Here is a 21,878-nt window from a genome sequence, read left to right as displayed (position 1 = left end):
GTTCTGCTGGCAGATTGAAAATCTACTCAGCTTACAACCCTCCCCAAAAATCTCTACTACACTCTGACCTAAATGCCATCTTATGCGTCAGAGAACCGACCATTATAGCCGGGGATCTGAACTCCAAGCACTCCGCGTAGAATTGCTCAACCACCAACAAGAATGGTTGCATCCTTTCCAATTACTTAGGATCAAATAACGCTGTTGTGGCAGGCCCCACCGAACTAACTCATCTCAGTATGTTTTGCGCTGCTGATATCCTGGATATAGCTATCCTGCAGGATATCAAACTTCAATACAGCATTATATCCATGGATGAACGATCATCCGATCACAACCCAATTCTACTACAGCTGGGAAAACAAGAATACCTGTTTCTTCGTTCTCACTCCTACATAGCATGGGAAAGACTGTCAACAGCACTGAAGGATTATATTGGACCTATTCCTCACATACGCACAAGAGAAGAAGTAGAAACTGCAGTTAAAAATCTCACACAACAAATTAATTCTGCTATAACGGTAGCTACCTCCTACAAATCTGCCCGCAAGCTTCAACCTTGATCGTTTACCTGAAGACATCATGAACTTGTTCAGAAACAAAAACAGAGCTAGGAAAAGATTCCGTAACACGTGTGCGCCACAAGATAAAACAAATCTAAACAGATTAAATGGGGCAGTAAGAGATGCGCTTAAAGCTCATAGAGACCAAGTATGGGAAGAAAAGTTTGGGACTACTGAAAAATATCAAAAACAAAGTCAGATCCCTTCCCCCAATATTCTCTGACCAGGGCCTCACTCACACAGATGTAGACTAAGCAGAAGTTATAGCATACAATTTGGAGGAGCAATGCAGCCTTCATATGAAAACCTTGACTTTGACCACATATATAAGATTCACAGCAAGGTCAGACACTCGCTCAACTTCCTATCACCAGCACTGACCATATTGCACCAACATCACCTGCTGAGATATATGACATTATTAAAAAATTAAAGAACAAAAAAGCTCCTGGGCCAGAAGGCATTACTAACCGGGTGATCAAACTTCTGCCCCGAAAAGCAGTAGTGCACCTGACCAGTATAATAAATGTAATTTTAAGATTTCACTATTTTCCTTCCACCTGGAAACTGGCTGATGTAATTCCTATACATAAACCAGACAAAGAGCCACACCTACCGCAAAATTATCGTCCAATCAGTCTCATCTCCAATCTGGGTAAGGTTGCGGAGAAGGTATTCCTCTCATGACTCCAAACCTCAGTAAATGACCTAAACATCCTCCCTAAAGAACAGTTTGGGTTTGGTTTTCGGCAACACCAGAGTACTACTCAGCAAATCCACAGAATTGTCGAATACATCACCACCAACTACAACTGGCGCCAGTGTACAGGAGCTGTTTTCCTAGACCTATCCAAAGCATTTGACAAAATCTGGCATTTTGGACTCCTGCACAAACTTATCTCAGCCGGTACTTCACTAAAAATGGTTCATCTAATCCACTCATATCTTCAGAATAGATCAATGCAAGTTAAAATCAACGGTTCTACATCGTCCCAGCGCCATATCTTTGCTGGAGTGCCGCAGAAATCTCTACTGGTTCCATTGCTATTTTCCGTATACATGTCAGACATCCCACACAATCCGATGTGAAATGTGGAGGGGGGGACATGTGGCTCATTAGTTACTGTTGTTTTTATACCAGTTGTCTCTAATCGCACTAAAGAAATATATTACACATGTTGAGAAATATATCACACAGACAGCAAATGTCTCTGTACTTAATTCAGTGGTACAATAAAACTACTCGTTTTTCTTGCATCTGCAGTATAGTTACAGTTGAGGAAGGTGTGTTGTTTATTATCTCAGGGAGCGAGTTATCGTCCCGAACTCAAAATGGTTAAACTTTATTTTTGTGTGCGATGTACAGCATACAAAACTTTTTAATTTATTTTTTCGTAAAGTAAAATCAGGGTACAGGGGTGTGAGTCATATGCGAGGGCGAGTTATATTCGAGTAAATACGGTATTTCTATTTTATTATAAAAAGCAACTATCCTTTTTTTAAATCTTTCCTTGAGGCGTCGGGGGCTGCACGCTGCCCGCGGGCTGCCAGTTTGACACCCCTGACCTAATGTTATATGGTTATAAAAATATATAGGTTATTATCAGTAATGTTGTGCATTCAAACAATGTTGTGGAAATGGACTGGGCATTTTGCAATAGATAACAACACAAAATGGCCTAAATTGTTAACAGAATGTTAACATGGGTGGAGTAAGCAAAGTGGGAAACCAGATGATAAGGTTAAATGGTTAGGGTTGATGAAATAGATGAGAATAGCTGAAAACAGAATGGAATGGGAAAATTGAGAGAGATCTTCCTCCACCACGGGATTTAGGTCGAAAAAGAAGAAGAAGAAAGAAAACATATCCAATAGTTTGCAGGGCTAGAAATCAAAAATGTTATTTAAATGAACGCACATAATTAAAAAAATAAATAAATAAAAATAAAAGACAGATGTCAATGAACTTAACTTCCAAGTCCATTATCAAATCATACGTTATCAAATAATAATCAGTCAAAATAATTTTAGAGCATTAGGTGAATTTTTAATATTTAAGACTTTTAAGATTTAATATTTAACAATATTAAAAAATGCATAATGAAATAACCATTTGTGAAAATTTATAAAACCTCTAACATCTAAAGGGTAGGCGAGGCAGTTTTAATCCTAACTGTCTAAAGATTTATTGATAGCCAGTTGCTATTAACAAATATTTAGAAATCCTGTTCACCCTTAGCTGTCACTGATATCTGTTCTAATGGGCATCAAAGATTTCACAGGAATTTAGTGAGTCAAATATGGCAGACAACTGCCATCTCGTGATCCCTAAACCTAGAAGCATATATTATTGTATGAAATAGTATGATATCTAAGTTGATTTACTTGAGATTTTTTAAAGATTAAAATGTATCTTATTAGCAATATAAGCGCTAAAAACAACACAACTAAATGTAATCACTTCATCTATATCATATAAGTAATATCCATAATGTAATTTTCAAATGATTGTTGATTGCCAATAAAATAGTCACTGTAGAAATGGCTTTTGCTTCCACACGTTGTTCATCAAAAGAAAGACTGCAGATAAATTATAGAAGTTTTTTCCTTAAGTCATTTTACAGCCGACTCGAATTAATCTCTGCAAGGTTTTCCTCTCCTGTAAAACCTTGCAGCTTAAGAAAACTGATAGTATGTACTCATACTACTTCATGCAATAATATATAGGGACAGAGAATCAAGTGACAAAGTCATATATTTGCTTCTCTCTTTTCTAATGTGTGTGAAATTGATAGCCTTGGGCCAGCTATCAATGGCAGCAAAGGATGAAGTTGGTTATCCATTGATCTTGTAAAAAACGTTATGGCTAAAAGAGTCTGGTGTATTGATATTTGCTAATAAAAGGCTGGAGGATTCATTTTATTTTATTTAACTTATATATCTTACTGTTTATATACAGTATTTGTATCTTGCATATAAGCAATGATTGAGGAAAGAGAACCTATTAATTTTCTAGAAGAGCTGGATGCTGTAGTTGTGGAATGCTTTGTGAAAAGCCTGTTTCAGATAACAGATGCAGATGGAATGAAGAGGAAGAGCAGAAGCAGGTTTGGTGGATTCCCAGTTGGACTACAAAAAGATGTTGCAATGTTGAGTAATGTGTGGCTAATGAATTAACAGGCTAAGAGTAAAGCAGAAAAATGGCACATTCAAACAGTTCACTGGAGCAACTCATAATGAAAAATCTCTATTTTTCATGATGAGTTTACAACATAATTATGGCCTGGTTGGCCGAGTGGTTAGCGTATCCGCTCTCCAGCTAAAAGCTAGGTTCGAATCACGCTGTGGGCATGGATGTTTGTGACTCTCTATAAAAATACTAGTGGTGGTGGTCGGAGGAAGATGGCGTTGGTATGAATGATGAAAGTAGTTGCTGTTGGTTGTGGTTCATGGATTAAGGTGATGCCCTCCCTCGATGAGTCTTTGGAATCCCTGGAGGTGTCATATAATAATAATAAATAATAATAATTGAGGGTTCATCTGCTTGGAATTACATTTAGAGTAGCCAAGCCTATGATGTCGATCAGGGCCGTCGCCAGATTAGATCGCGCCCAGAGGCAAACAATTAAATATCGACCCTGATGGACTATAAGACAATAATATAAAAAAAATCTCCATTTGCTATTTTGTTTTTATTACAAGAGAAACAATAATGCAAAAGTTTACATAATAATATTAATTAAATGTTTGCTCTATTGGGATATTGCACAATAAAACTGTTTATGAGCTTGTCTAAATTTAAATTATATGTCCGCCTCTATCGATATAGTTGCTAGACCAACCAATCTTTCTTGGGTCATTGCTGTTCGCAAATTTTTTTTAATCAGTTTAAGCTTGGAAAAACTTTTTCTCACTTGCTACACTAACAGGAATTATTAGCATAGTGACGGCCCTACCCCAATATGGTTGAACGAGCGACCTTATTAAGCTGCACCGTGATGCAGGCTGCTTCTATGCAGTATTGACGTCAATGTTTTGTGCGCGGTTAGCCTAGTGGCTATGCGCTTCGCAACCATATACCTATGGAAGGAGTGTCCTAGGTTCGATTCCCGTCTACAATGTGAGGAGCTTAAGGATCTTTCTCAGCATAGCCAAGTTAGCCGGTCTTGGGCATGGACAGTAGGGTTTTTTCCGCCAGTTTATCTGGGGGTTTTCATCCCACAAGCAGGCAACCCGGCTCATGAACACACGCTGCTACAGTCAAAAAATACACCCCCCCCCTCCAGCGGCAGGCTCGGCGACAAGCCGATTGGGTATTGTAATAACAAAAAGTCGCATCAAAATGTAACACGCGGATCCTGCATTGGAAGCGGGATAAACGCATAGAGGAAGAAGAAGAAGATGTATATTGTCCTTCTTGTTGATTTTTCTGATTCATTTGTAAAACTGAGTTTCTAGGAAATGAAAAAAAAAAAAGAAAAACTATGACCTAACTAACTCATCATCTGTTAAAAAACCACCTAAAAGTTTCGTACATCCTAGACAGGATTCAATCCGTGTTTACGACCAGAGACATAAAGCAGAAATAGTTCTTGAGATAGTGACTCAGTTAGAGAGTCAGTTAGAGAGCAGTCACAAATTAGCCAAACTACTATTTTCTGGAAAGCATCTAAGTTGTGCTGTTTTCGAATTCGTGCAGTTAGCAGATTAGTGAATAAAAAGTAGCATGCTAAGTGGAAAAAGAAGCCGAGAGTTTTAGAAACTGTCCAGATATAGTTGTAATGTGTTTCTGTACCAGAATGGTAGAGGCAAATGTTAGTCCAGGATAAGAGATATCATATTGTCTTTCAAACTAGGCATCAAACTGGTATGGGACTTCGCATTATTATCGAACTCCTAAAATAAGGCGAATTGAAACCTTTTTTCCAAGAAAGATGGCGGAGCTGTGTTTTGATAGCATCACCATTTAAGGACAATGGCCGTAGATCATGAAGTCCGAAATAATTGTGCAAGGCAATATTGTTAAATTGGTAGGAAAAGTGGAGTGTGTTGTCACCAGTAAAACTATGGTTGAGATTATTAGTGAGTAAAAATTCGTTTATATATAGGAGAAAGGAAGATAGACAACAGAACAGCACCACTAACACCTTCATTTGTTAAGTCTGAAGAAGAAGAAAAAAGAGATCAACCATTATAGGCCTACCGAATGTGTTTCCATACCAGAAACACACAGATAACTGGAGGTAAGTAAAGTAGTTGAAGAGGTGAAGAAGGGATCTGCAGAGGATCCAGAATGGCAGAATTGTACTGGTGGTCATTGATTAATGGCTAAGAATTAGTCAATCTCTGGCACGGGCTAGCAGGTTTTTCCTCCCAGAAACTCTGGTTTTTCGTCCAGTAAACTCAAAAAAATCGGCCGTTGAAACGACACTATTTTCAGACATTCAAAATATTGCGTTAGGGTTAGGGACCACCAGATGGCGGCACTTAATATCCGCCTTCTGCACTGAGTGCCGATTAATTAGTGATAGCCTTGGGCGAGTTATCTCTAATTGGCTACCAGTGGAGATTGAACTGCCCACTCAGTCTCCAAAAGTTACGGCTAAAAAACGGCCTCGCCTACTCCCTATAACAAAAAAGGCGTTAGTTGATTTTATTATTATTATTATTGTTATTATTATTATTATTATTATTATTATTACAGGCAACTCCAAGAAGTCCTTAGACTCATCGAGGGAAGCCCTAAATATCATATGAAGAACAATTATTCGCATTCGCACAGTATCTATCATACCTTGCTTTGAATTAATTTACAGTCATGGCACCCCACAATAAACTCTGGCAGCTTATTCCACTCATTCATCACTCTCCAAGTAAAATAACCTAGTTCTAATGCCTTTGCTAATGGATGGCCCCTAGTTCTCCCATCACCAGACCAGTTCTGAAAAATTTCCTCTGAATTAATCTTGTAAAGATTAATTCAGAGTCCAGTTCCACATTTCCTCCTGTAGTACAGTTCCATCAATTACTTCTGCTAATTTTTTCACCCCAAAATGCTTAATCCTGCACTTTGTTACATTAAACTGGCTTCCATTCTCATTACCCCAGATCCAATCTATCCAAATTATCCAGCAAAATTTTGATATCATGTGCATTCATTATTGCTCTATCCAACTTTGCATCATCAGCAAATAAAGAACAGTTCCTATTCAGATCCTTTCCTATATCATTAATGAACAAACTAAATAGCAGTGGTCCAAGAACAGAACCTTGCGGCACACCACTAGCAACAGGCCTTGTTTTGAACTCTACTCCTGAATAAACTACTCTCTGATATCTCTCCATCAATCACCCTCCTATCCATCTTACCAACCCTATAGCCATCCCCCAGGCTGCAGTTTACTAATTAGAATTCCATGTGACATCCTGTCAAAGGCCTTAGCAAAGTTCAGCTGTATCACTGTAAATCCATTATCCTTATCCAGTTCAACCGTCACTTTATTAAAAAACGTGAGCAAGTTACTGAGGCATGATCTACCCTTCACAAAACCCTGCTGTCCCATCCCCATACAGTATCCCATTATCATCTATTCATTCCTGTATTTTTATCTTGACTACTTTCTCCAAATCTTGACAACGACTCCTGATATGCTGATCGGTCAGTAATTTGCAACAGCAGCCTTTGAACCTCCTTTATGCAAAGGAACTATCTTCCCCCTCTTTCCACTCTCCCCTCAGGACTAACCCAGAGCTGAGACTTAAATTAAACAATATGGTCAAAGGAACTGACAATTCCTTTGCCGCTTCACTTAATACTCGAGCTGGTATACCATCCAATTCCACATTACCTACCATATATTATATTAAGATTCTGTAATATACTATTCTCAACGGTCGGTAATTTTCAACAGCAGCAGCCTTGGAACCTCCTTTATGCAAAGGAACTATCTTCCCCTCTTCCACTCTCCCCTCAGGACTAACCCAGAGCTGAGACTAAAATTAAACAATATGATCAAAGGAACTGACAATTCCTTTGCCGCTTCACTTAATACTCGAGCTGGTATACCATCCAATTCCATATTACCTACCATATATTACATTAAGATTCTGTAATATACTATTCACCTCCATTTCGTTCACTTCAATTTCTGTATCAGCCATTCGTTCTCTTATTCCTGCAATATCACAGCTGGATGATATACTCTTGCAAAGTGTTCGCTTAGTAATTCTACTATTTCAGCTGATTTAGTTACCTCCCTGCCCTTGGCCTTCCTTAGAATCATTTTACCATATACATGTTTTCCTTTACTTGCAGCATATCGAAAGAACTGTTTGGGATTCACATTAGCTTGCATTGCTAATTTCTTTTCATAATCTGCTTTTGCTTTTCTTACCACACTAGTTGGCCTTCTGGCATGTGCTTTGTACTCTTCGTATGCCTGCAGGTCACATTTCTCCTTAAATTTCATCCACAATTGTTTCTTTTTTTGCAGCTCAAGGTTAATGGTGTTATTCATCCATTTAACTCCCGCTTGATTTACTCTCCAGACTCTAGGTATGCAGTCAGCCATTATCTCCCTGAAACGCCCTTTAACCACGTCCCATGCACTATCAACATCCAGCGCTTGCAGTTTAACATGTCATGGCACTGATCCAAGCAATCTCCTAAGCTTGTCATACTCACCAGCCCGGTGAATATTCCATATGTACCCTGCCTTAATTGAAAATTCCACACATTTAGCCACTTTCCAGGTCAAGACCTAATAATCACTCTCAACAATTGGTGGCAATATGGTCATATTCATAATAGTCAATTTCTCAGATGCAATTACTAGGTCAAGCACTCTTGAACCCCTAGTATATTTCATTACATGCTGTCTCGGGTAGTTATCCCTTAGCAACTGCATAAAATTTATTTCCTTCCTCCCATTTGTCCTCTCCTCCTTCCAATCAATGTTACCATTGTTGAAATCCCGATACTAATTACCTGTCCTCCATACATTGAGTCTATTTACCTATGCATACTGTCTCCATCATCTATTCTATCGCCTGGTCTATGGGAGCATCCAACTGTAAATTTTGTTCTGCTGACCTCAATCTCACACCAGATAGCCTCAAATGTGCTGTTTTCACTATCCTGAATTTGAACTTCTATTCTCTTTGGCTGCAGTTCATCAGCCATCATCAATAATACTCCTCCCCATTCTTTTCTCTCTGTCTTTCCTGAACACACTATACGCTTCACATTCTATCCCACTAACTATATCATCTTCTGTTAGCCATGTCTAATGCCAATAACCTTGACCACTAAGAACTACCAAGACAAAAAAATTCCTCGTTCTTATTCCGAATACTCCTGGTATTAGCATACATAAAGTGCAGACGTTCCTTAGCCCCACCCCTATTTTAACGCCTTATACTACAATCCCATTTTGGTTTGTTATCCTTCGTCCTAACTCAGGCATATTTTACACATTCTTACACTCAACTGCCTCACTGATGTCTGCATGTCCACTTAACAGCAACTCCACCCTCCCTAAAATCTCTAGTTTCCTTGATTCTGCATATCCACTTTCACTTCATTCAGCAACAATTTTCCCAGTTTCCGAACACCAAATCCATTCATATGCAAACCATCATTCTTGTATAAGTCCTTTCTCCAATCAAACTCACTCACTCCAGCATACCCTACACATTGAGCCATTCGCAATTATGGCCATTCCTCAACTCTACTCGTCATACGGCGGCAACAGACTAACTAATCTTAACTCTCTCACTTTTTCCTTTTGCTGCCTCTAGTAATTCTTTAAAGTCCTCTCTCTCATAGCAAATTTTTCACCTTTTAAATCATTCGTTCTGGCCACTACTACCATTTCTTTCCCCTTATGTGTCTGTGCTCTAATAGACTCACACACATTATTAATTTTCGCACCCGGAAATCACGATTTTGTCAAACTCTCATTTATTACACCTTTTACTACTGAATCACCATATAACACTCTCTCCTTTATTTTTCTTTCACTCCCGATCATGTTCTCATTTACCTTATCACGTACTTGCTTCTTTTTGTTAGCTGATCCACTCGGTAGACATTTTTGTAATTGTTCCAGCTACCGCTTCGCCCTATGTATCACTCCGCGCAACCGAGCTATCTCCCTCATTGAATCTAACTCTTCATTTTTTTTATCAGTCAAACCATTCTCTCGCTCTTTACTTTTACTTTCACCATTAACTGTAACACTTTTAAACTCACTCTCTATGTTATCTGGCGTTAGATTACAATTTTTCTATCACACATTCACAATTTTCTATCGCATTCTGATTTTCATCCATTACGTCAATCTCGCGACCTGAGAGACACCTCGAATCTTCGCTTTCATGACACTTTCCCACTACTATCGCTCTTAAACCAAACTCCAGAAGCTCTCGGCAAAGCATATATTCCACAGACTTTAAATATAATTCAAATATATTCGGAATTATCATACTAGATTATTCTACAATACTGTATACAGTACACATTAATCCTCCTGTAGCCTTCTGCCAGAAAATCGCCTTCTCCAGAAGGCGATTTTGGTATTATCCGAGTTATTAAAGATTCTTCTGGCGTCTTTTTGGCAAAGACTATATGAGACACATAGTGTGCAGTTTCTGATATATCAGAAGATCTGGCTTGTTTGTCTATGCAAAAGTTGATTTCAGAAAGTCAGCTAAATCTTGATGTTATTGTCATCGTACCATTTCTGTCAGAGAAGGCAGAGAGGCACATCACTTACCCATCTGTGAACAGCAACAGATCAAAAGGTGCAATTACCATTTGTACAGAGAGTACGTTTTCGCATTTGTCCCTTCCCAAATTTTCATATGTCGAGTTGTTTTGCATGTTTGGCATGGGGTCAGAATGAAGCTTGTATCTGTGTCTCGATCTGCTTGAGGTAGACTAATTTTTTTTTTTCTTGGCTGCCCGATACATCTGTCGGTAAACTCTGGCTTTGACCGTGGGTGGGAAGTTCGAATACAATGAGGCATAAAAATGTCAATTCTAAGGACAACAACTGAAGTAACAGCTCAGACCAGGTGCTCAAATAAGGACATTAGGGTATTAGTTAGACCATATAAAGGAAGAGTAGTATCTCGGGAGTCATCATAGTGGACGTGGCAGTCCAATAGGATACTAATTTGGGAATACTTAAGAGAAGTGCGTTCTGCAGGATAAGAATTTTCGACAGTGTTATTGCATGAATTACCAAGAGAAGTAGCCTCTGCAGTATACTTTTAGAGAGAATTAGGTAATAAAGGATCAGAGATATAGTGAAAGTGATGACGGTTATATAGTATTCTGGTCTGTAAATGTATGACTTGAGTTAGACCATTGCTTATAGCATACACCTCTACATCTCTTCCAGAATGGCCAATGGAATTTAGAGTTTTGGACATTTGAAAGTCAACAGTTCCATAAATTAAATTTCATTCTTCTCATGTGACTTCACTGCTGCCCAAGCAATTTTCGGGTAATTAAAGTTTACCATTATGATTACTCGTTTTCATACCTGTTATCTTTCTTTGGGTGATGTATTCTTTCGTAACTATCAACTAATCCACTAGGTCGGTGAATCAGTTGCTACTGTATACCCCCAGTATGTATTTGATCTTATTAGACTCCACTTCACACCAGATGCCTTCAAACGCACTGCCTAGTGGAAAACTGTTACTGGTATTATAATCATAGATCTCAATCCTAACTGGAATCGAGCCATCCATATCATTAGGAGCACCCTGCCCCTCCTCTGCTGTCTTGTCTATCCTTCCTACATATACTATGCCATTCACAGTCGATACCTCTGGTAGCCAGACTCATTGATACCTATAATCTGAGGTTCCAACGCATTCACCAAGACAACAAACTCAGCCCCTTTTTATCGGATATTCATAATAAGACTGAGAATGTAATAAGTTACCTGCATGCTTTTTTTTTGGTATACTCTGCTCTATAGTCCGTGTCACACAGTTGGAAAACTTGCAGATTTCTGATCTATTCATAATCTTGAGTTAACAGATGAAAAACTTTAAGAGGCTTGATTCTTGGAAGTGGGGTACATGAGATTTTTGCACACCTCTTTCTTTTTTTTCGATTCCATGAACTAAAGTTTACTCCCACGACCTCCCACATATCGAACTCATTTTCTTCTACTCGTAAAATGTAAGTTAATTACTAAGACAAGGCTTCCATTAATAAGGCATGATGTTTGTTAAAATAATTTACGATTATTATGAATTCAGTATGACAGCGTTAATTAATCATGAATATAGACGTTTTGATTTTCTCCGGTATTAAATAGTTTTAATTGAACATGTGCACTGCACATATTTAAATAACTTTAATGGCTTACGTAGACATGTAGCAAAAATTATATAGGATTTTATTCAAAAACTCCAATACATTTCATCCAGCATTACTTGCACATCGTCAGGGAGGCAGACCGTAATATTCAAAATATGAGTCATAAATCATGCATACGTTAGCTCGTTTCTCGATCGCAGCTGAAGTACGAGTATATGATTACACTATTAGAATTCAAAGTAATAATCGTAAATTGATTAAAAAAACTTGCAAATGGTTACATTTTGTTGATGATATATTTGCAGTGTGGCCCCCACTGTGAGTCACAAGTACTGTACTTTAGTTCTCAGAAAATAAACTCCTTGTACTCCCGTATCAAGTTCACTACTGAATGTCAATCCAATAACCAACTATCCTTTTTGGATACCTTAATAATTCGCATTCCCACAGGTCATGTTGAATTTTCAGTTTATCGGAAGCCAACCTTTATTGGCAAATACATTCCCTCATCCTCCCACCATCATTCATCCCAGAAGACGAGTGTTATCAACAATCTTTTACACAGAGCCCATACGATCTGCTCTTCTGATTCTCTTTTTTTAGATGAAATGAATAAAATTAAAAGCAATCTGATATGTAATGGATGCAACAAAACTACCATTCCAAAATCATTGATAATTATTATTCTTCAACCAGGCCACAATCCGATGTGAAAAGAATTTCAATACCGTACCTTAAAGAAACCTCGGAACAAATAGCAAGGATTCTTCGTAAATTCAATCTATAGGCTTCCTTCTAACCAGCTCGGAAACTGTCTTTCTTTCTACCATCTACAAAGCATACATTACCATCTCTTTCATCACCAGGTGTCTATCAAGTATCCTGCTCATGTGATCTTTGCTATATTGACAGACTCGCTGTTCTGCAAAACATCAATACTATATCACATGTTTGGAATCCGATAAGTCTGGCCTGGCTTCTTACTGCTATAATAATAATAATAATAATAATAATAATAATAATAATAATAATAATAATAATAATAATAATAATATTGACACTAGGCACCAAGTTCTTTGGAACTAGACAACACATCTTCATTCCAGAAAGTTCAAATTTGATCATCTTTTCCTTGAAATATATGAAACGCTAAAATCGTCCAAACCTCAACAGATTGGACTGCATGCCAATCTTCAAGTTTTGAGAAGTGATCGCTATTAATTGTTCATAAGTTTTTTTTATAAGCTGATTTTAATTTTCTGATTATTTTTTTTTATCTATGCAACTTTTTATAGTTGTTCCTTTGTACCCTGATAGTGTAATGATATACTTCAGCTGCAACTAATACACGAGCTAATATATGCATGATTTATGTCTCATTATTATGATTTATGTTGTAAATGTAGTTAACAGTCTCTCTCTCTCTCTCTCTCTCTCCCTGAAAATGTCCACTTAACAATGGATGAAATATATCGGAGTTTTTGAATAAAATTCTTTATAATTTTTGTCACATGTGTAAGCCATGAAAGTTATTTAAAAATTCTTCTGGTATTATAAATGTAAAACACCGTTTAAATTTAAAATTATATTAAATCCATCCAACTCCTGAAAAATTAGGACTAAATGACCTCACCCACTCCCTTTGCAGAATAAAATGTGTTAGTAGATTTATTTTATTTATTTATATATTTACTTGTACTGAGAATGTAAATTCCCCTCTGAAATTTAAGACAATACCCAAAAAGTAGCAACATCAATACCACTCATTATTAAAAATGATGTCGCAAAGTTGCTGCTTACAGACTGCAGTGAGCTTGCTGAGTGCTTAGTTCAGTGTTTTACGTTTTCTTTTCTTATCTTTTTTTTTTAATGAAATGTACGAACCTTATGTACTTAGTACAAAAGTGTTTTGAGTTATGGTCTAGCAATGGACAGGGAAACCTCATGCTAATTGAATGCATAGCATTCTCTCTCTCTCTCACACACACACACACACATGCCAATATTAAATTTAAACATATTCAAATTCATTAGAATAATCCTTGAATGTTATCAGTATCATTGCTACATCAGGGCATCAGACAACAGACTCCCTATTGTCTTCTTCTTCTTTCATATATCTTTTGCCTGGAGAATTGTGAATCAGTGAAATGGGTTGTCAGAGTCAGTTGTGAGTGATTTATTATTATTATTATTATAATTATTTTAACGGTGTCTCCATGGAGTCAAAAGACTCATCGCGGGAGACCCAACATTGACACACTGACCATTATTTACACAATACCTGTCATACCTCTCCTTAAATTCATTCACAGTTGAAGCATTCACAACCAGTTCTGGCAAAGCATTCCACCCATTCACAACCCTCCAAGTAAAAAATCTAGTCCTAACACCCTTGTTAACCACACTCTTACACAATCTCCAGGGATGACCCCTCGTTCTCTTACATCCTGCATCGGTCTTAAGAATATCATCAGTATCAATCCTGTAAAATCCCTTTAACAATTTAAATACCTCTATCATATCTCCTCTCCTACGTCTATCAGCTAGTTTTTGGAGCCCACAGATCATCAATCTATCCTCATAGGGAACATCCCACAGACCTGCAACAATCTTTGTAACCCGCCTCTGAATCCTCTCTACCACTTCCGCATCACCAAGAAATCCTGGCGACCAGATCTGTGCACAATAGTCCAAATGCGGCCTTATTAATGCCTTATAGAGTGGAATAATAACTTCCCTATCCCTGCTTATTAGTGTGTTCCTCAACAACCATGTAATTTGATGTGATGTTTTGGAAATCTTAGCAATATGCCCTTTAAACTTAAGTTCTCTGTCCACAATAACTCCCAAGTCTCTTGTCTCATCAACTTCCTGCAGTTCAGTTCCGTTAATATAGTAAACAGCATGCGATGTCATCCTCCCGAAGTGCATCACCTTACACTTAGCCACGTTGAACTGACAGCCATTTACCTCAGTCCATAGCGTCAGCCTATTTAAGTCATCCTGTAAAATATCCACATCATTTGAATTGATTATCGCTCTTCCCAATTTTGCATCATCAGCAAACAAGTGGATATTTCCATTCAAGGTATTTCCAATATCATTGATGTACAAATTAAACAATAGAGGACCAAGAACTGAGCCCTGAGGTACACCACTAATCACTTGCCTTTTCCTGGACTCAACTCCTCCGTAAACCACTCTTTGATATCTGTCCGCCAGCCATCCTTTAATCCAAATCACCATCTTCGGATCCAAACCCATTTGCTCTAATTTATGTAACAGAGTTCCATGTGGAATCCTGTCAAAAGCCTTTGCAAAGTCAAGCAGTATCACTGAGTAAGGATTTCCTTTATCCAACTCCACTGTTACTTTATTATAGAACGTAAGCAAATTACTTAGGCAAGACCTACCTTTCACAAAACCATGTTGCCCCTTATAAAGTATCATATTGCTGTCCACCCAGTCCTGAATTCTAATTTTAACTAATTTCTCCAAAATCTTAACCACCACTCCAGATATACTGATTGGTCTATAATTTGCAACATCAGTCTTAGAGCCTCCCTTGTGCAATGGAACTATTTTCCCCTCTTTCCACTCTATTGGCACTTTACCAGAACTGAGGCTTAAATTAAACATCCTGGTTAGAGGAGTTGCTAATTCTCTTGCACATTCTCGTAACACATGGGCCGATATGCCATCTAACCCAATGGCAGTGTTAGCATTAAGGTTCTTTAATATATTAAGCACCTCAATTTCATCTATCTCTATACTCTCATCAATCAATGGCACATCTGACACTGCACTATCACTACGAAGATGGTACACTTTTGCGAAATGATCACTAAGCAGCTCAACTATTTGATTAGCTTCAGTAATTTCCTTACCATCAACACTTTTTAAAGTAATCGTTCCATGGATATTCTTCCTTTTACTAGCCACATAGCGAAAGAACTCTTTAGGGTTTCTTTTGGATTCATCAGCTAGCTTCCTCTCATAATTAGCTTTGGCTTTCCTTACCATACAGGTTACTCTCTTTGCCTGTACCTTATATTGCTCATTGGAACGCTCATCACCTTTTTCTTTATGTCTTCCACAACCTTTTCTTTATCTGCAACTCTTGTTTAATAGTATTAGTCATCCATTTTACTCCTACTTGATTTCTCCTTCTGACTCTGGGAATACATTCTGATACAGCTTTCTTCAAATACTCCTTGAGAATCTCCCACGCACCATCAACATCTCTCCCCTTGAATTTCTCATGCCATAATACAGCTGAAAGCTGACTTCTCAGCTTGCCATAATCACCAGCCTTGTAATTCCACATATACCCATTCTTAATAGAATATTCAGTACGTCTTTCAATCTCCCAGGTCAAGACCACATGATCGCTTTCCCCAAGTGGAGACATTGTAACTAAATTACTTATTGATATGTTCTCCGATGTTATGACCAGATCTAACACTCTAGAATTTCTTGTCCCTTCCATCACATGCTGTCTCAGGTAATTATCTCTTAACAATTGTATAAACTCCATTTCCTTTGTTCCTTGTGACCATTCCTTCCCCAATCTATGTCCCCAAAGTTAAAATCCCCCATAATAATTACTTGACCTTTACTCATCGTGCTAATTTGCCAATACATGCTATCTACATTCTCCCTTATTTCCCTTGGATTATAGCAAACAACCAATTACATATTTCGCCTTGTTAATCTCTATCTCACACCAAACAGCCTCTAATGAACTGCCCTCCACATACCTGTCACATTGAGGTACTTCTATCTTTTTTGGCTTTAATGTTTCGTCTATCATTAATAAAACCCCTCCCCCCATTCTGTCATCTCTGTCCTGCCGGAAAATACTGTACCCTTTACATTCAATCCCAATAACTATATCATTCTTGGTTAACCAAGTTTCGCTAATTCCTATAATTTTTGGCTATGTTGTACTAAGTAATGACAAAAATTCTTCACACTTATTCCTAATACTTCGAGCATTGGTATACATAAACTGCAATACACCCTTCCTCCCATAATATCCCTGTGTGCGAATTACCCCACTCTGTCTACTGTTAACATTCTGCGAACAATTAATCTCAGTTTCACAACGATTAATGACCTTAGTACTATTTACAGCTAACTCTATCACCTGCCTCCCTAGCAAATCCAATTTCCCTGTTCATGACCCTTTACTCTGTCCTTTATCAATAAATATTCTAAATGCCAAGCTCCTAATCCATTTAAGTGCAAACCATCTCTCTTAAAATACTCCTTCCTTTTATCAAACTCATCCCAGACATTCATAAAATGAATATTCAGTTTCATTTCTTTGCAAAACCTTTTACACAATCTGGACACCATTCCATTTACTATAATTGCTCTTCTGTTCATTTCATCACAATCAAATCGTGGTAACACACTCATGATCTTTCCACTCTCACTCTTTGCATTCATTGCAATCATTAAATTCTTCGAGGTATGATAGATTGTGTGGATAGATTGAGTCTCCCACAATGAGTCTTCGGACTCCAACAACAGCCATCACTAGCAAACTTCCGATTACATGGAATGTTTTTTGTGGAGTACAAACGCCACTTCCATTGAGCTACACAGGCTCGTATTCATTTATTTGTTATTATTATAGTATAAACCTCTCTCTCTCTCTCTCTCTCCCTCCCTTGGCGAGTCTTTGACTCCAGGAGAGTTAATGTAATAATAATAATAATAATAATAATAATAATAATAATAATAATAATAATAAAAGTAAGGCGCGTTTTTTTTTCCAGTCTACTGCAATTATAGTGGTTATTTTTTATGTATTTGTTAAATTGTGAAAAATTCTATTAAACAGTATACTTAAAATTGGTTCTGGTTTGAGGATTTGCATCTATGACGTCATAGCATGTCATACAAGTCGATACTGTCCTTTTTTTCTTTTGATCTGTCCTTTTGGCAGTGTGTTACTGCCAATTCTTAATCGAAGTATTGGCCGCTTTTGAATGAATTTTTGCGTTCTGGATTATAACAAAATTCTATTCATGCCGTTGTTTTCAATGAATATCTCGTCAGTGGTAAGTGTGTTATTATTTTAAAAAGTAAAATTAGCCCAAAATTACAAGACATATTACATGCTTTGGCTTTTAATACGAGCTCGAAATCTCCGTGATCTAAGATTATTGAAATACTTTCTTTATTAATGTGATAATTTATCTGTGTATGAAATTGCCGATAGTTATGATCAGGTGATATTAAACAGTAAGCTTTGCTAGTATTCTGTTGATATGACTGCATCATTGTATTCATGTTTGGTATTCGTGTCAAGGACTTCGATATAAAATACTTTTTTTTTTTTTTTTTAGTTGTTCATTTTGCAATAGAGCTAAAATATTAGAAGACTGTATCCCATATGTTTGATTCTCAGAAATTTTTCATCCGAAGCTGGAGGAAAGAAAAGATGGGATCGCTTAGCACCGAAAATGAATATAGTATGTAACTATTGTGTTACATACTTCAACGTTCTGTAGTTTGAATTTTACATGTTAATTCTCTAGGCTGTTAAGTTTCTTATGTATGTACCTAATGAGTACTGATCGTTTGAATATGCAAGAACCATGAAAGCTTTTCAGCTATGTTTTCCTCCTTACAGTTATTACAAGATAAGATGAGTATTTTCATAAAAATTCGTTCCCCTCCCCCCCTTTCGGGAAGTGTCTCTTTTTAGATTTAAGATCTGGCCTATCACTGCCCTGGGCAAGTGACTAAGCAAAATTTTGGTACCTACCTGACCAAAAATGGCACTGTTAAGTGGATTAGATCATAAGCTGTTATAAGTAAAACGTTCAAATCTTATGATCACTACTAGTGATGTAGCAGCCATAACATAACATCTGGTCATCTTAAGTATTCTGCAAATGAGCAGGTTCTTCTCTTAGTAGCAAAAACTTTACTTCTACTCTCTTCTAAGCCTTCTGTTTCAAGATTTTGTACCTGTCTCCATTAAGCATGTCATCTGGCATTGTTTTCCTTACTCTTCCTCTGGGTCTCTTTCCATCTATTTTTTCTTTGATGGCATCTCTGATTCCATTTTCTCTTAAAATATATCCGATTCAGTTTCCCTGTATTCTTTTTATCCTCTTTAACAGACTTTTTTCTTCTTCTACTCTTTTTAAGACCTCTTCATTAGTTATTTTATCTGTCCATTTGATTTTTTTCCCATCCTTCTCCAAATCCACATCTCAGAGCTTTCCAAAAATATTAATTTCTTCTTTCTTCAATGTCCAAGTTTTATCTGCATAGAGGGCAACACTCCTCACAGCATTTTATTAGTTTTTTTCTTTAGGTTTCTGTTGATTTTGAATAAATTCCATTTTCTATTAAAGGCATCTTTTCCCATCACTATTCTTGCTTTTTTGTCTCTTTCCTTGCTGCTTTCATTACCTTTGTTTTTCTTATGTTAATTTTCATTCCATAATTGATACAGGACTCCAGTAATCTGCTCAACAGATGTTGTAGTCCTGTTTCAGTATTTGATAATAATGCCTTGTTATCTGCATATCGTATTGCAAATATCCATCTACCTCCAATCTTTATTCCTTCTTCTGAATTCTCCAGTGCTTCTTTTATAACATTGCTTCGGAATACATGTTAAACAAAATTGGTGACAGAGAACAGCGTAGTCTTACTCTTTGTCCAATGATACCCGGTTCTGTTGGTACCATATATGTCTCTCACCATGACAGTTTGTCCCATATATAATGAAATAATTAGCCTTCCGTCTTTCCAATCTTTTCCATTACTTCCACCATCTTATCCCATTTTACAAGATCAAAAGCTTTTTCAAAATCTATATAACAGATATTAACTTCTTTATTCACTTCCAGACTTCTTTCACTTATTATTCTTAACAGTCCAATTGCATCTCTTGTTCCCCTACCCTTCCTGAAACCAAACTGATCTTCTTCAAGAAATTCTTCCAAACTAGATGCAATTCTCCATGTTAGAATTCTCATAAGTATTTTTGATGTATGGGAAATTAGGCTTATTGTTCTAAAATCCTTGCAGTTCACTGCATTACTTTTCTTTGGTATAGGTATAAATATTAAGGTCATAAAATCTTTTGTAATTCTTTGTTATAAATTAAATTTATTATTTTGGTTATTTCTTCAGTTCCTTTCTTCTGAAGTTGTTTCAGGATTTCTGCAGGTATTTCATCTATTCCTCTTACCTTTACACATTTTAGTTCTTTAATGGCTGTTTCTACTTCTGTCTTCAAAATCTCTAGGCCTGGATCATCTTCATTTACCTTCTTTATATCTTCTAATGGCAACTCATTTGGTCTATTTTCCTTGTCCTATAGATTTTCAATGTATTCTTTCCATCTCATTAGGATTTTATCTCTTCTTTAGTTATGATTTTCCCATTCCTATTTTCTGTTCCTCTAGCTCGAATTCTATTTCTCTTGTGATTCATGCTGTTTGCTTTTTCATACAAAAGATCATGCCTTCCCAGTCTCATAATTTTCCATTTCTTCACATTTTTTTTTTTTTTTTTAAGCCAATCTTTTCTACTTCTTTCTGCTTCCCCCTCTCAATTTGTCATTCAGTTCTATATTGTATTTTCCCTTCTGGGGTGTCTTTATTTTTCCATTTTCGTCTTTCTTTCATTAGAGAAATCATCTCATTAGTTATCCAAGGTTTTTTTATTCTTTTAGCTCTTATATATCCAATTTCTTCTGAAATCTTTATTTTCTCTTTAACTTGTTCCCATTTCTTTTCTGGATCTTCAGTTTTGATAAAACTTGTTTCCTCTAATTCTTTCTCCAATCTATTTCCAAATACCTTTTGGTATTTTTTTTAATTTCTGTAAGTTCCATTTTTTTCCTTTTCATGCTTCTTTTATCTTTAGTTTCACATTTATTTCTATGAATAGTAGGTTGTGGTCATGCATGCATTTTTTACACTATTCTTGTATCTTTGCTTTACTATAATGTAATCAATTTGATACCTTTCCATATCTCCTGGTTTTTTCCATGTGTATAGTCTTCTCTTAGATATTTTAAACCAAGTATTCGTAATTATTAACTTATTTTCTTTACAGAATTCCACTAACCTTTACCCTCTCTCATTTCTATTACCTAGTCAATCATATAGTCGTTGCTTTTTTCTTCCTTATTTAGCTCTTGTAGTTATTCGTACATTTCCTCATCTGAATGGTCACTTGTTGGCACATATATCTGCATTATTGTTATGTCCACCAGTTCAGCCTTCAATTTTACCACCATAATCATGTCATTCAGACATTTTATGCTAATAATGCTCTTTGCTGTTCTTGTATTAAAATTAAAAACAAGTGCAACTCCTTTTTCCTTTTTATCTTCACCTGAGTAAATTACTCTTCATCACTATAAAAATCGCCTATTCCTTCCCATCTGACTTCACAGAGCCCTATGATATCAATTTTTCCTTTGTCCATTTCTTGTTTGAGATTTTCTAATTTTCCACATCTGTTCATTGTTCTCATATTCCATGTTACAATTTTGATTCTCTGGCAATCTTTCATTTTCAGTTTGTTTATAGCTTGTTTTAAGTCATTTTTAGAGGTTTGATCAGGAGAAACATCAACGCTTGAAGCATCCTTATTTCCCGATATTGTATCCATTCTAATGTGCACCTTCTTTTCCTCTGTGCCAAGAGACACCACCTTGGTTTTGCTGGGCTGGTAGCTTCCCCCTTATAAGTTCTATCCATTGCTACTAACATTTTCTAGAGATATTAGTGGAGTGGTTTCCCGTTGCCTTCTCCACTGCAGTGCTCCAGCAAGTACTAGTAGAACTGCTACCCTCTACTAGCTAGAGTAGAAGTTGGGAAAATGAGAGACACCCTCAGGGTAGAAGTCAGCCAAGTCAGCATATAGAAGGAACCTGACACAAGTAAGTGGAAGCAACGTCAGGCTCAGCTTGGGACCCCGTGGCC

At 36.9% G+C, this 21,878-nt stretch overlaps 1 protein-coding gene across 2 annotated transcripts in view; it reads left to right on the top strand.

Annotated features, from left to right (window-relative positions):
• Nucleotides 1–21,878, top strand: part of LOC150107453 (protein tyrosine phosphatase type IVA 1-like) — a 185,211-nt gene that overhangs the window by 84,208 nt on the left and 79,125 nt on the right. Inside the window, exon 1 of one of the 2 annotated variants that reach the window (XM_090391881.1) lies at nucleotides 17,822–17,978. The exons of the other annotated variant lie outside the window; for it this stretch is intronic. The gene's annotated coding sequence lies outside the window, so the exon portion shown is untranslated. Of the gene's footprint in view, nucleotides 1–17,821; nucleotides 17,979–21,878 lie in introns of those variants that run through there. 2 annotated transcript variants of the gene reach the window in all.

Source organism: Typopeltis vanoorti, chromosome 4 (genome assembly GCF_054136105.1).
Source record: "Typopeltis vanoorti isolate ZY-2024b chromosome 4, IOZ_Tvanoo_1.0, whole genome shotgun sequence".
NCBI lineage: Eukaryota > Metazoa > Arthropoda > Arachnida > Uropygi > Thelyphonidae > Typopeltis > Typopeltis vanoorti.
The sequence above is the reverse complement of the archived record's forward strand: the minus strand, read 5'-3'. Positions and strand labels throughout refer to the sequence as shown.